Raw genomic sequence first — 14,709 nt, 5'->3', positions numbered from 1 at the left:
CTCTCAGAGATGCCCGCAGAATTTTAATTAACTTAATAGGTCTAATTTCAGTTCTTTACATAGCGGCTTCCTGTTGATTCAGGGAGGTGTTAAGATTATAATTCCCCCTTTGTAAGGGAAGAAAATCAGTCTTCAAAGACTGAGTTATACACCCACAGTTTCACAATGAATTGTAGAGGAGTTCATCATTGGTGAGGGTTTTAGGAAAGTGAAGTTTCTGGACTCATCATTTGGCCAATGGTGGTAAAATTGGTGACATCTACATTTATCCCATTGAATGGCTTAGTACTGTCTTCCCCATCACCTCACCTATACCCCAATCACCTCACCTATTTTCTTTTTGTCTGGTAGAGGTGTAAGAATCATGGAAAGAACAAAGATCTGAGTATATTATATGAACTTATTAAAATACCAACTAGAAAATATTGTAATAAAACAAAAAAGTATTGTTTATATTTATATGAATGTGTGTGTGTCTCACTAAAGCTTTCCTTTTTTTAAAAAAAATATATTTTTATTGATTTCAGAGAGGAAGGGAGAGGAAGATAGAAACATCAGCTACCTCCTGCATGCAACCCAGGCATGTGCCCTTGACCTGGAATTGAACCCAGGACCCTTTAGTCCACAGGCCGATGCTCTATCTACTGAACCAAACCAGCTAAGGCTCACTAAAGCTTTTCAAAGGCTTTAGCGTTAACTGTCGCCATCCTCCTCAGAGGTAAGTAGTAGTATTTATGAGCCAATGGATTTATTCAAATTTAGTTTTCCATATGCACATGATTTTTACTCAGAGGAGCTTGATGACAAAAAGTGACACTCCATAAAAAAATAACCTATCCTGTGTCGTTTTGATGTCTGAGGGTTTCAGGGTTTGCATATAAACATATAGCATCTCACAAACTGCATTCAAGTTTAAAAACTCCCAGGGAAACAGGTCACCTTTGTCATCTTAGAGCTATTATTCCTGGTCTTGTGCATCTGTAGTTTAAGAAAAAAACAACATATTAGCAGGAGCTAGGGAGAACTAGATGCTTAACACCCGCAGCAGTTGCTTATAAAATGGCCATCATTTGCATTTTGCTGAAAATCTTGATATGGCTTTCAAAGAATTTTTAGTCAAACATTAAATCCCTTTCATCTCTGCATCTGATTTCTACATTTGCTCCCTTCTTTCCCCCAAGGAATGCCTGTTCTTCCTTCTGAGCCCTATCAAGACTCATAAAACCAATGAACGATCTTTTTGGAGGGAGCCAAAATGTATTTGAAGGAATTAAGGTTGATCTGGGAGATGCAATGCTGTTGTTATAGCAAATTAGTTCCGTTAACTATGAGTAGGATGAGTGTTCTGTTTATTGTTCTTCACTACAATATACGGGCATGTGTATGCATGCGTACAACTGCAGGGCACTTCCATCGAAGGCTGCTTGCATGTATTAGTAGGTGTTTAATCACAGCAGGGCTTCCGCAACAATAAAAGACTGGCCAAGGACAATAGGTTTTTTTCCTGTAGAAGCTGAAGACACCAGTACAGTAGAAGATGTTATTTCTCAGATGTAAGCCTGTCTTGTTTTGTTTACACAACCAAGTTATTATGCTAATTACATGATAATATGCTGCCCCCGAGGACTTTCTATGTTGATAGCATCTACTTCAGGATGCAGATTTGGAGCCAATATGTGATTATTACCATTCCAAAATGATATGATCAGAATGACAGTTTTGCCTTGTAAGGGAGACTTCACTAATGCTGGGTGTGGGGTTTAACAATGAATAGGTGGAAAAATCCAGGAGAGTTTGGGGATTTTTCCCCCCCATGTCTTTTTGGAAGAATGTGAGACTGCACATCATTTTGGACTAAAGAGTCCAGTCTAAGTGTGTGTGTGTGTGTGTGTGTGTGTGTGTATGAGAATAGGTGGGAGTTCACACTATTATGCATGTAACCTCACTAGGGGGAGCTCTTGGCTGGCTGTTCAGAGGCTTGGCCATTGTCTGTAAAAGACAATTTTTCTTTGTTTGAAAATTTACAAATCATCAATGAAAATGCCACAGATCTGACAGCAGCTTTGAGGCTAAGCCACTGGCTTCCAATTTGCCTTCAGGTGGGGACGGTGGTGGGTAACGGGTCTGTCCTCCTTGTCTGCTGCCCAGCAATTATTCTTGTATGTTGCTATCAATTAACAGATTTCAGAGCTACTGTAAACATTTCTTTTCACCCAGAAATAGAGCTTCTTTGTAGCCCATTCCTTCTGCAAGACTCTCCACTAAAGCTTGATGATAACAATACAAATGTATAAATGTGCAAAAGCCCCCCCTCCCCCAAATCAGAACTCAGATCCATTACTTAAATGATGATAGAAACAGGGTTACCATGAAGAACATCAAAATGTTGGTTTAAAAATTGAGAACTCTGTGACTACAAATGCACCTGCTTAAAAGAGTCACCAGGGGCAAAAGGATCAGCTGAAGAGAAAGAAAACTTATTTGAAAATCTTTATAATAATCACTTTTAGAAGGAAAAGAGAGTATGTCAGCCCTAAGAGAATGATGAAACTGGCGTGGACAATTCTGGAATAATTTTATTGTCCTTATTCTTTAGATGTTCTCCTCCTACCCCTGACCAGTTCTCTTTCTTTCTTTCTTTTTAAATTGGAGGAAAAAATAATAAAGCAAAGCAAGTTTTCCCCCTACCATGTCCCTTTCCTTTTTTCTTTAAATTGGAGGGGGAATAAGCCAAGTGCTTCTCTCCCGGCCGTGTTCCTTTCCTTTTTTCTCCATTCTAATGACATTTGGCAGGCTCTGCTGTGTAATGCTCGACTGGTTTTATTGTTGTCTGTTCCCAGTGGGGAAGAGTTGACACTGCTCTCTGTTTTCAATTGATATCCATTTTCAACAATATTGCTTTCTATTAGATTCCTGCACAGTCTGTGCCAAGCAAACTGACTATTTACTGGGCTGACCGCAAAGCGCTCAAATCAACAAACACAAGAATAAGCAAAATATGCGTTCTTAAGATCCAGTGTTTTCAAATGTCCCTTTCGAAATCATTATTTTTAAGTGCACCGTGAACTGCGGATGAAAGGATATTATATTGCCACCTTTGTCAGCGCTCGTTTTATTTATTTATTTTCACACATTGAATCGTGGATTAAACATGGGAAGAGTCGTCGTTGCCTACACTACCTAGGGAAGGTTAAGAGCAATTCAGTTTTTCTCATTTAGCAATCCATCCTTCTAAGCAATAAAGCATGTTTGTTCATTGCTTTTTAATGTAAGGGTAGCTGTAGTATCATATGGAGCAGAGTAACTGAGTCTGACAGACCAGAAGACAGACAACCATTTCAAGGCTTCCCCGGTGGGCAGGAGCTCTGCATTAGAATAAAGGGGTAAAAGATGGACGGTAGCCATAAAGAAAGTCAAATGGCCAATGAAGCACATGAATTTTTCTAACATCTTTCCTCCAATTTGCTAAGCAGAGTTTTCATCATCCTAATCATAGGCCCTACATACATCAGAGTGAATCTGCCAGTCGTGGGCATAAATAAAAAGATGTTTGATTTTGGGAGATAGTCAAGCAAAGGATTTAAAAAATAGAAAAAGTACCTCTGGGGGCTACTGCAATATAGTTAAATGTATTTAGTTAATTTTTAAAATGCTTGTAATTCTTTTACACTAAAGTTGAAACCAACCACGATAGATAGAATATGTCTGCATAAAATTTATTGGTTAGGTTGAGGTAACTATTGGCAATTCAAACAAAGAAGTCTGTACATTGAGGTGGAGTTGACTTCCATTAAAGGCACCGTTAAAAAATGTTACAGCCAAAATATACATTTTAGAATGACATTTAGATCACCAAATCCCCATATTACAGAAGATAAAAAAAAACCATTTTACAAGACTAACAAGCCACAGGAAAAGGACAGCGAGCCACATTTTCCATTTAAAAAGTTTTCTTTCTTTCTCACTTTTCTTTTTTCCCCTTAGCTTCTCCCATAAATATTTAAGTATCTACATCAGCAGCCTCATTTTTTTTTTTTTTTTTTTTTTTAGGCAGAGACTAATTTCTGTTACCATTTCTTATGTCCATGCTACCCGTTAGCTACTCTTGCCAAGCACTTTGCATACATACTGTTTGCCCCTCACAACATTCCCACACTCTGAACTCTTTATTTTCCTACTGCTTAAAGAATGTGTGCATTGCAAATTAAACAGAGTTTTTAATGATAATCTGCCATTGGAAGTATCTTAACTTAAAAAATGTGGTCAAATGGAGAGGCCTGGAAAACAGTGTCCTGGGTCTGCTCTGTCGAGTGGTTCTGGGAAATCTCTTCCACAGCTTCCCTTTCCACCATCTGTGTTTCGGTTTTTCTATTTGTGTGCCAGGCGTAATGAAAACTGCCCACGGGGCCCTTCCTAGGCATGTTGGGAGGATTAGCTAGTGGCTGCGGACTTTCCTCAGCTCTTTGAAAGAGAGGTGCTACAAGAAATTCAAGGCAGGAGCCTTTCATGCAAGACATTAGATCTATTTACATTTAAATGTCCATTTTATTGAAATTATAGTTTTGTTCTGTTTGGCTCATACCCAGAGCACAATGAATCAGTAAGATCTCAATTAAAAATTTAATTTTTATCGATTCTAAGGAATGCCTGGAAGATGATGACGAGTATGGAAGTAGCATAAAAGGCTGGTGTGAATCTGGGTGTTCTGGACGAACGTTCAGCCAATTCAGGTTTCCATCCAATGCTGTCACCAACCAGCTATGTCAAACTTGGCAGAAGATTTTTCTCTCCCAGCTCAGTCACTTGCAAAAATAATGTACTATCCACTGCCTCCCAAGGTTGTGGAGAGAATAATACTAAGAATGTATAAAAATGTTTAGATTAATATAAAACATTATTCTTATGTATTCTGTGCTATATTGGTGATTTTTGGAAGTGGGATGAGATATTCCCAAACTTTCTTCTTTCTTTGGCTAATTGGGATTGGGGTTCAGTGAAACAATGCAATGCAGATTATTTAAAGAGTCGAGAACCCTATCCTCCTAATGATTCCCTACCCAGCTTTTTTAAAATTAAAATTTTGTTGTCTTCCTGGTTGGGTATTGAGGCAGCGATGAGACAGCTATTTTTCCCAATGCTTTGCTGCTGTAAAGCACCCGAGATGGAGGATGTGTTTTACTTTTAATGGAAAATGTGCCTGATTTCTGACCCCAGAGTGGTTTCTCTCATGAACCTTGTCAAGATAAAACATACAGTGTGCTCGCTACACAAATGGTTTTCCTAGTGTTCCTTGCACCATCGCAGCCCTCTCACAGCCATGACTATTTCCCAAGTGGTTTCAGAATTCAATTAGGCTTTACTTGATTCTCCCTCTTTCCAAATGTGAATGATTGTTTATCAGAGCCATGACCTACCAATGACAAAAGAGAGATCAATTTAATTGAGATTGATTGCTTTTGGAGAATATTTCATTTCAGTTGGATTAGTAAGATGAAACTTCCATCTTCCTCCCATGAGGCGAAGGCCATCCTTGGGAAATAGACTTGAAGCAAGGTCACCTGGGAAGGTTGGTGGCTCATGGGATCTGAGATGGTCTTGGTGATGGCTATTGTAGGTGTAGGTGCAGGGGTGTAAGTATTGAAAAGATAAGAAGAGATGCATGAGGCCAGAAAATAGACAGTGGAAGAAATCGCAGTGTATTCTGGAGTATACCACCATGTAATAGGATGCGCTGTAGCCCAGTGAACATGAAGCACAGAGGTAGGAGTAGCAAGAGACAAAGGCTGTGGTTGTGGAGATGGCATTGTGGGGGCTTGGAATGGAGATCTGCATGGTGCTGGTGGCAGGGGTCAGAGCAGAATCAGGAGGTTGAGGAATTGGCACAGGAGGAAGAATCAGGAAGCTGGTCTGAACCAGCCCCTCACTTGTTTGTCCTGCTAACTAAGGCAAGTAACTCAACCTGTCAAAAGTTCAGGCTATCCATCTACCCAAAGGAGAGTTTAAAGAAAAGGGCGACCTACAGGAAAGTTTGAAATAACAAGTTACATGGAAGTATATGTCAAAGCATTTTGTCCAAGTCATCAAACAGTGTGCGAACATAAAGTCCTTTTAAGGCTGAATGTGAAGTTGGTGCAACTACAGAAGTGGGAAAGGCCGGCTGAAAGGGCCTTAGGTTTGTGGTCATGGCAACCCTCCTCAGTCCTTAGTCCTTAGGCGCCTCTGTGGGCAGCGGGCAGTTGGTGTCTAGGCGGCCCACCCCGGCATCCCCTTGGTGGGCGCTGACCCTGCGGAGCCCGTTAAGGAGAAAGCGACCGTGGACACCTCATTCATGAGAAAACAAACACACACAAAACTGCTTTGGAATAGAGCTTCTGAGATATAACCTCAGAACCTTAGCCTCAGGAAAGCAACCCGGGGGAGTCCACCCCCCATAAAGTGCCTTGAGGAAGAGGCAGACTATAAAATGTTTCCACCGAGGAAGAAAAAATATTACCAGCCTGGAGACAGATTCTGTGAAGCCCTAGTTTCGTTTCCGCAGTTGGCTGGATTTCATAAAATGCAGACAATCAAACCAGAGGCCTGTTTGTGGAGTTGAGGCGTGACTGCATTTTTAGTTCTCTTAACTAAATAAATCCATCAGTTGACAAAGAGGAGAGAGTAGTGGATCCGACAGAGAAGGTATGATTGAAGACTTGAAGACAGGGTCAGTTCGAGATACATTGATCATAGTCTCATTAGGCTTGGACCAGAAAGAAAAATGAATTTTAAATGTAGGAGTGGGAGGGGCAGGATAGAAAGGGGACCAAAGAGAAATATTGGTACATTTTTCCAACAGGGTAATGCATAATACACAGATGAACTCAGACACTGAGATGCAATTCATTGGTTAAATTCCTGACAAATACTGAGCCAGGGTACAATGTTTCTATCACACTGTCTGCCTCTCTCCTTTGTCCTCCTTATTAAAGCACCGCGAACTAACTTTTTATCATGTAGAAAAGGGGTTCTATTCCTGGTAAGTATTTTTTAAAAAAATATATTTTATTGATTTTTTACAGAGAGGAAGGGAGAGGGATAGAGAGCTAGAAACATCGATGAGAGAGAAACATCGATCAACCACCTCCTGCACACTCCCCACTGGGGATGTGCCTGCAACCAAGGTACATGCCCTTGACCGGAATCGAACCTGGGACCCTTGAGTCCGCAGGCCGACGCTCTATCCACTGAGCCAAACTGGTTAGGGCCTGATAAGTATTTTTAATATTGTAAGGCAGCATAATATATTCTAAGTAAAGTCAAATAAAGTAAGGTTGCTGGAAGGGACCCTTACAAATCAGAGTATGTGACCATTATTACATTGATAGTTCATCTCTCTGACTTAGTTGCTAAGAAGCATATATAAGCAATAAAAGAGCCAATTGCACATTTCATTAAATTGGAATTAAAGATGATCATCAAATTTAATTTTAGGAGAAAGTATAATAATCGACACAAAATTAGAATAACTTGTTAAAAACTTATATTTAGTCTTGAAGGCCCATCAGGTGCCTCACTGTCTGTTCCTTGTCACATTCCACCCCTCGTTATTTCTCATTTACACACTTAACAACTCAGTGCCATTCCTCAAACGAATCTTCCTTCACCTGCCTGCTGAATCATTCCTTTGCTCATATTGTCTTCCTCGTCTGCCTTCTCATTTCTCTTTTATTCTGTTCCCATTACCTCTTTCAAGAGCTGGTGAAAAGCTTTCTCAGGCAGCTCTCCTTGAGTAACCTGTTCTGGGGCCCCAGGGAGCCCACAATGAAACACTTCTCTTCCCCGGCTGATTTCCGAACCAGTTGAGAAATATACAGAAATAGGGCAGAGGAAGCCCCCAGATGTGCGAACATAATACTGCCTTACAGTATTAAAAATACTTATCAGGCCCTAACCAGTTTGGCTCAGTGGATAGAGCGTCGGCCTGTGGACTCAACGGGGCTTCCTCAGAATAAAGCCCCCTTTATTCTGAGAAGGCTGGAGAAGGTGTCAAGTGGCTCTCATCACCCAGCATTGGAAGAGCTGGCCCACTGCAGAGAGCGCCCTGTCAGAGTGGCAGAATGCACGCTCTTGTGGGCAGGCTCACTCCCAGGGGGTGGAGGAAAGGACAGCTGTACAGTCCCACTTCCTTATCCCAAGCTCACCAACTGGGAGAGAGGCTGGGGGTGGAGAGAAGCCAGGAGAGTTTCGTTGATGGAGCTCCCCCTATTCAGCAGTTCTCAACCTGTGGGTCGTGAACAATGAAAATATATCCTGCATATCAGATATTTACATTACGATTCATTACAGTAGCAACATTACAGTGATGAAGTAGCAACGAAAATAATTTTATGGTTGGGGGTCACCACAGCATGAGGAACTGTATTAAAGGGTCGTGGCATTAGGAAGGTTGAGAACCGCTGTAACATCGGAGTGGGGGGGTGCATAGTACTCCTCAATAGCAAGCCCACTTAGAGGATTTTCTTAGGCACTTATCCTGTGATGTCATATTCTGACATACTTTGATTCTGTTGGGGTTCAGCCAGGGAAGCAGAGCCATTGTGAGTATTGGGGGCTAAGAGATTTATTATAGAAATGAGGCCGTACACAGTTGTAAGGGGTTACAGTATCCACGGGCGAGCTGGACAATCTACGAATCAGTAACCATTCATCCTGAAGCACTGGGCTGGGTGGACAATCTGAGAAGCCAACCCCTTACATGTCTACTCCCTTAATCAATATAAATAAACAAATAAATGCATGAGACCAAAGATTCTCTGTGGCTTGTCCCATAAAGAGATGGAGCTGGCTCTCCACCTCTTGAATTAGGGCCTGTTCATGTCTTGATTTGACCGTCAGAATGTGCCCGTACAATGTGCAAGTTGTAAATTTATCCTGGAGGCCTTGCAGCCTCTCCCTGGCCTTTCCACTCTTGCAATGTGTCCACTCTATGAACATGCCAGCCCTCTTTCTCCTGTGGAGCGAAAGGTGTATCCAATATAGACTTGCCAGCTAGCTGTCCTGGCTGTGGCCCTAGATCAGCCGTGGGCAAACTATGGCCCGTGGGCCGGGTCTGGCCCATTTGAAATGAATAAAACTAAAAAAAAAAAAAAAAAGACCGTATCCTTTTATGTAATGATGTTTACTTTGAATTTATATTAGTTCCCACAAACACTCTATCCATGCTTTTGTTCCGGCCCTCCGGTCCAGTTTAAGAACCCATGGTGGCCCTCGAGTCAAAAAGTGCCCACCCCTGCCCTAGATATGAGAGTGCAACTTACATCATCAATCCACAGAATAGTAAGCAAATAAAGGATTCGTTTAGGCCATGAAGTTTTGATGTGGTTTGTTACCTAGTAAAATCCAGTTGAAACATACCTGCATTTGCAGCTTCATCCATAAATTTCCTGTCTTTCTACTGAGATTGTAAAAGCCTTTGGAGCAGGGACTGTATTTTGCAACTTTCCTGACTTCTACAACACTTACCTCAGGGCTGGATTCAGATGGATGCTGTGTGAATGCTTTCTATGTCCTGGAAGCTCATAGTCCCCTGTTTGGAAACACGGGGCTTGAATGTAAAGGAATAACAGAAGAAAAGCTTCCGGGTAGCTTAGACATATTACAGGGTCCATTTCTCCCCTCTTACCTTTTTTTCCCCAACAGGGGAAAGATTTTTTGGTCTTTAACCACTGGCCTTCAGGGTCAGAGAGAATCAAATTTTTCATCTGTTTCACTGTTAGACTCTCAATGGGTAGTAAAGAAGTACCTATAACTTAAAGAGGTGACAATTAAAAAAAAAATAAGAGTTTTCGAAAGCAGTCAACATTGGCCCCAGTTCTGTACCTTTCAGCCAGTCACCTCCATCCATGGGCCTGATAACGCAAGTGGATGAGTCACCGAGGCCAGTGAGATGCAGGACCGCCGCCCGGCACCACCTTGCTTACTTCCTGATCGGATTCCGCTCTCCTCCCGTGTCCTCCTGGATCTTGACCTCTGATTTGATTTCCCCTCTGCAACCGACTTTTCCCTTTGAACTTGGCATTAGCCATGTGGCCCCTTAGCCATTTGGACATATGTTGGACCCTTAGCATGTGGACATACTTTGGCTTAGGCTCACCCTTTGGATATTTTTCTTCAGAGTTTTCTTCAATAGGATGCCCTGACTAAATTTTAGCTCCTCATGGACTTGCCACAGGGTCAGGATTTCCCCCAGTGAGAGGAATTCAGAATATCAGTAGTTTTTGCCCACAGAAATGATGGGCAGTGGTGGGAGGGTGAAGAGGAAATGAGACAGAACAGGGAGGGATGAGGAAGGCCCTGACAGGGCCCTGTTGCAGCGGTTCTCAACCTGTGGGTCGCAAACAATGAAAATACATCCTGCATATCAGATATTTACATTACGATGCATAACAGTAGCAACATTACAGTGATGAAGTAGCACTGAAAATAATTTTATGGTTGGGGGTCACCACAACATGAGGAACTGTATGAAAGGGTCGGGGCATTAGAAAGGTTGGGAACCACTGTAACTAAGGGCTCCAGGGAAACCACCTCCAGGGAAAATTCTTGGAGCTGGAATTGGATGTAACCAGAAGAGCTTTCTTTCTTTTCAATCCACATTCTTATTCTCCTTCCCAAGGGCTATTCAGACTCTGAAGGAAGGGATGGCCCTTCCAGGTCTGTCTTGTTCTTTCTGTGAGAGGACCCTCAGGACATAATGGAAGAGGGAGCTGATGGGAGGGCGATCACCTAAGGGAATTGACTTCATGCCAACTGCAGTGTTTTCCAGGTTGTCGCTTCTTGGAGGTAGTTGGCTCAAGTCAATGCTGGCTAACAAGACAAAGGGAAAGAAATAAGACCTTCTGCTAACATTCAAAAACGAGCAATGTAACATGTCCCTCATGAAATTATTGTGTAACATGTTTCAGGATTTTTCTCTGGCTGGGGTTCAGGCTCTGCACGCAGGCTGAGCGGCAGGGGTTTACAGAGCTGTTCTGAGGGTTCCTGCCCCGCATCACAACCAGGCGGCTTTGGTTCAATCTGCTTTAAATGCGGGTGATGCATAAACAGACCCCCTAAAAGGATTTTGCTGGCTCGTAGAATCCAGTGTAAGGTAAGGCGTAGGTATGAGTTCACATCATCTTGATCTTAATTTTAATCCTCACCTGAGGATATGTTTTTATTGGAGAGAGAGAGAGAGAGAGAGAGAGAGAGAGAGAGAGAGAGAGAGAGAGAGAGAAGAAGAAGAAGAAGAAGAAGAAGAAGAAGAAGAAGAAGAAGAAGAAGAAGAAGAAGAAGAAGAAGAAGAAAAGAGGAGAGGAGAGGAGAGGAGAGGAGAGGAGAGGAGAGGAGAGGAGAGGAGAGGAGAGGAGAGGAGAGGAGAGAAGAGAAACATTGATTAGTTGCCTCACATATGCACCCTGACTGGGGATCGAACTTGAAACCTAGGTATATGCCCTGGCCAGGAATCGAACCAGTAACCCTTTGGTGTACATGACAACACTCCATCCAACTGGGCCACCCAGTCAGGGTATCATCTTTGTTTTTGAAGCCCAGTACAAGAGGTCACCATAAGAAACTTGCTCAGTGAATGTTTGGAGACCAATTGACTGAATGTCGCCTCACTACAAGACAACACAGTTATTTTAAATGTCATGTTATAACTTTTACGTTTGCAGTGAGATCAGAATGTGGCTTGTTCCCTTTATGCTGGAACTTAAATGACAATGCTGCCTTTTTGTGTGTGAGGTTTTCTTAATACTTCAACATTCATCTAAAGGGGGCAGGATATGTGTTCCCCAGGCCCCTTGCTTCCCATTCTGTTTTTGCTGGATTACTGCAGGTGTGCGAAAAGCCTCTTCCATGTGAAACCATGTCTCTGCATAGAAGCTTGGGGTTTGGTAGTGAATTATCAGATGCATGCCAACTCCTGCCAAACTCTCTAAGAACATTGTAGAACACCTGTGCACTAATGGTTTTTATTGTTGGAATTATTTTATTGCGTAAGCAAAACCCTACAATTATATCATAGAAACATGCTACAGGATTCCAAGTACAGAAACTGGCTGTGAACGTCACTGCTGACACTTTATTTCTTATGATTAAACTTGTATTTCACTTATTTTATCCCATAAAATAGGAAAAAAAACCTGTGGAGGAAACCACAGGATGATGTGCTTTATTCCATGTTTTGGTATTTTTTAACTCTTCCAATGAACCTAAAGATCTGAGACTTATAGTTGAAGCATCTAAAAGAGAAATTCATTAATTAAGGAATATTGAAGGGCTGGCTACATATTTAGAATCTTTTCAATTTCCTTAGCTTGCAGAAATCCAACAACCCACAATTGTCTGTGTTTTCTTTCCCCTTTGAAACCACTTCTGCTCCAAAGACCAGGAACCTGAACTGAGGAAACGAGTCTTTCCTGCTGGCGTGAGATAATTTAGCCTCTATGACGTCTTAATCCTGGGCCTCCCTTAATTGACTTCTAACTGTGCTAGGAGTTGCAGTGTGGATTGCAATTTACAAGGCACTGGGATTGTTTCTCGTCTTCCAATTAGTCCTGCGCTATACTTTAAAACGATAGGAAAAAAAAGTCTTTATCTTCCTGGCTGTCTTACCACCTCAAGTGAGACTTCCTTACCATCTCAGAATGGATGGTTGCCTTCGAACGATCTCATTAGGCAAAGAAAGTAAAAACACATTAGGGCTGTTGATGCTTTGTTAATTTTGTCTTAATAGAGTTGCATCCCATGGCCTACCTTGTCCAGGGGAAATGGAAAACGATTTGCTTTTCGATTTTCATGAGGGGTGGTGGTTATTTTAAAACCCTTTTCTGTGGGGAATCCAAGGTAGAGCGAGAATCACCTTCTTCTTTCCCGTGACTTTCTGTGGAATTTCTTTATTCATTAAGTGTTCTAGGTCTGAGCAGCAGGGAAAAACAACAGGAAGTTATTTCCTCGATGGTCCTTTATGGTCATGTAACATTTATTTCTACCTGTCTTACCTCGTTTCTTCCTTTCCATCCTGGGACCCGAATTTAGAAAGCCATGATATGCACACACATACACATCAGGGGGTATAGGCACTCTGATATGGTGAGAGTCCCCGAGAATTCACAGTCCAAATAGGAGATGGATATGTAAGTGATAGTGATGATGAGTGATGATGCAATTCGGGAAGATCTATATCAAGAGTACTTATGGGATCCTAGAGGAGAGACACCTGTCACTGGGGCTGAGAGAGTAAAAGGTAGTTTTGTGGAGATGCTGACTAAATCAACTCTTTAAGAGCGAGTCAGAATCAGCCAGGAAAATAATGTCCAGTGAATTGTAGGCAGAGGGAATCAGTGAGAAAAGCCTGGGAAGGTGAAACATGATGTGTATGCATGAATCATAAGCAGTTTTATGTCATCGAGGACTGCAGACAGAGAGGTAGGAGGATAAACAAGGCCAGGAGGTAGGCAGGAGCTAGTTATGAGTGGCCTTACATGCCATGTCAATGGCCTTGGACTTCCTCAAGTAGAGGATGAAGAAGATCTTAGCAGGAAATAGAACTGGTCAGATGCGTGCTTTGTGTGTGTTATTCCGGCAGCTGGGCACAGGGTGAATTCCAGCACAGGAGAACTAAAGCTGGAGGTCAGATGGGAGGTATATGCTTATTCAGGACAAATCCCTCCCTGACAGGTAGTGAGAACAAGACATGGAGGGGGTAAGGTTGAGAAATAACTAATGGGTTAAATTGGAAGGACTTAGATTGATGATGGGCATAAAAGGTGACTGAGAGGTCCGTTAAGCTTACAGAATTGCCACAAAGGGCACCCTGGCTTTGAAGATCCTGGATCCTCCAAGACCTGCAGATCCCCCATCACGCAGGTCTGATCGTATGCCTATAGTTGCATGGTGAAGCTGGTCGGGCTGGCATGACCAAAGCCGGGGTTGTGAGGGGTATTCGGGCATGCAATAAATTCTTATAAGGCGTCCATGAAGTATGGTTCTTCTCATTCTCAGGATCCTTGGGACATTTGTGAGATCAGGATTATGGAGAACTGAGATGAATACAGCTGGGAAGATTGGGGCCAGGTTTTAACTACGAAGCCCAGGATTCCCATTTCTAAGTGGCTTCTGATTGAGAGCCATGTCTTTTGCCATTTGGCTCCTAGAATGGTTCCTTAAAGCTTTTAGGAGTGAAGCCAGCATTCTAAGCTTTGTACTCAAGGTCCCTTGATGGTCTTCCCCCTATCTGCTTTCATTTTGTCTGCCACCACTTGGCATATGCATGCTTTCTCCACGGTTGGCATTTAATAGACCTTTGCAATTTTTGTTCCTACTTTTGAAATTTTCTTCCACAGTTTTTCATCTAAATCCCTTTTACTCACCTTTGAAAAGAATCTTGTTCTTTGAAAACCCTTTCAAAGTCTTCAGTCTGATTTATTTCTGTTTCTGTGCTGAGCCCGTCCACACCGTGTTGTTGTGCTTATTACACTGCTGTGTTTTTCTCTAGTTTTCATGTCAGTTCTAATAGATGGCCAGGCCTTTAAGGGAAAAGGTGTGTACATATGTGTGTACTTATTTCCAGTGGCTAGCACAGGGCTTAGCAAATAGTTTAAATGAATGTGGCGAGACATTTCTTTTGTCCTCTATCGGGCTCAGATTGCCAGGGATTTGTAAATCAAAAGAATAACTTAAAACACC

The 14,709-nt window shown here is 42.2% G+C and overlaps 1 long non-coding RNA gene across 1 annotated transcript in view; it reads left to right on the top strand.

The window, feature by feature from the left end:
• Positions 1 to 14,709, top strand: part of LOC308533450 — a 295,328-nt gene that overhangs the window by 180,740 nt on the left and 99,879 nt on the right. Inside the window, exon 6 of the long non-coding RNA XR_013997090.1 lies at positions 528 to 718. This is a non-coding gene — a long non-coding RNA (uncharacterized lncRNA). The remainder of the gene's footprint in view (positions 1 to 527; positions 719 to 14,709) is intronic.

Source organism: Myotis nattereri (genome assembly GCF_964212035.1).
Source record: "Myotis nattereri genome assembly, chromosome: 17".
Taxonomy (NCBI): Eukaryota; Metazoa; Chordata; class Mammalia; order Chiroptera; family Vespertilionidae; genus Myotis; species Myotis nattereri.
The sequence above is the reverse complement of the archived record's forward strand: the minus strand, read 5'-3'. Positions and strand labels throughout refer to the sequence as shown.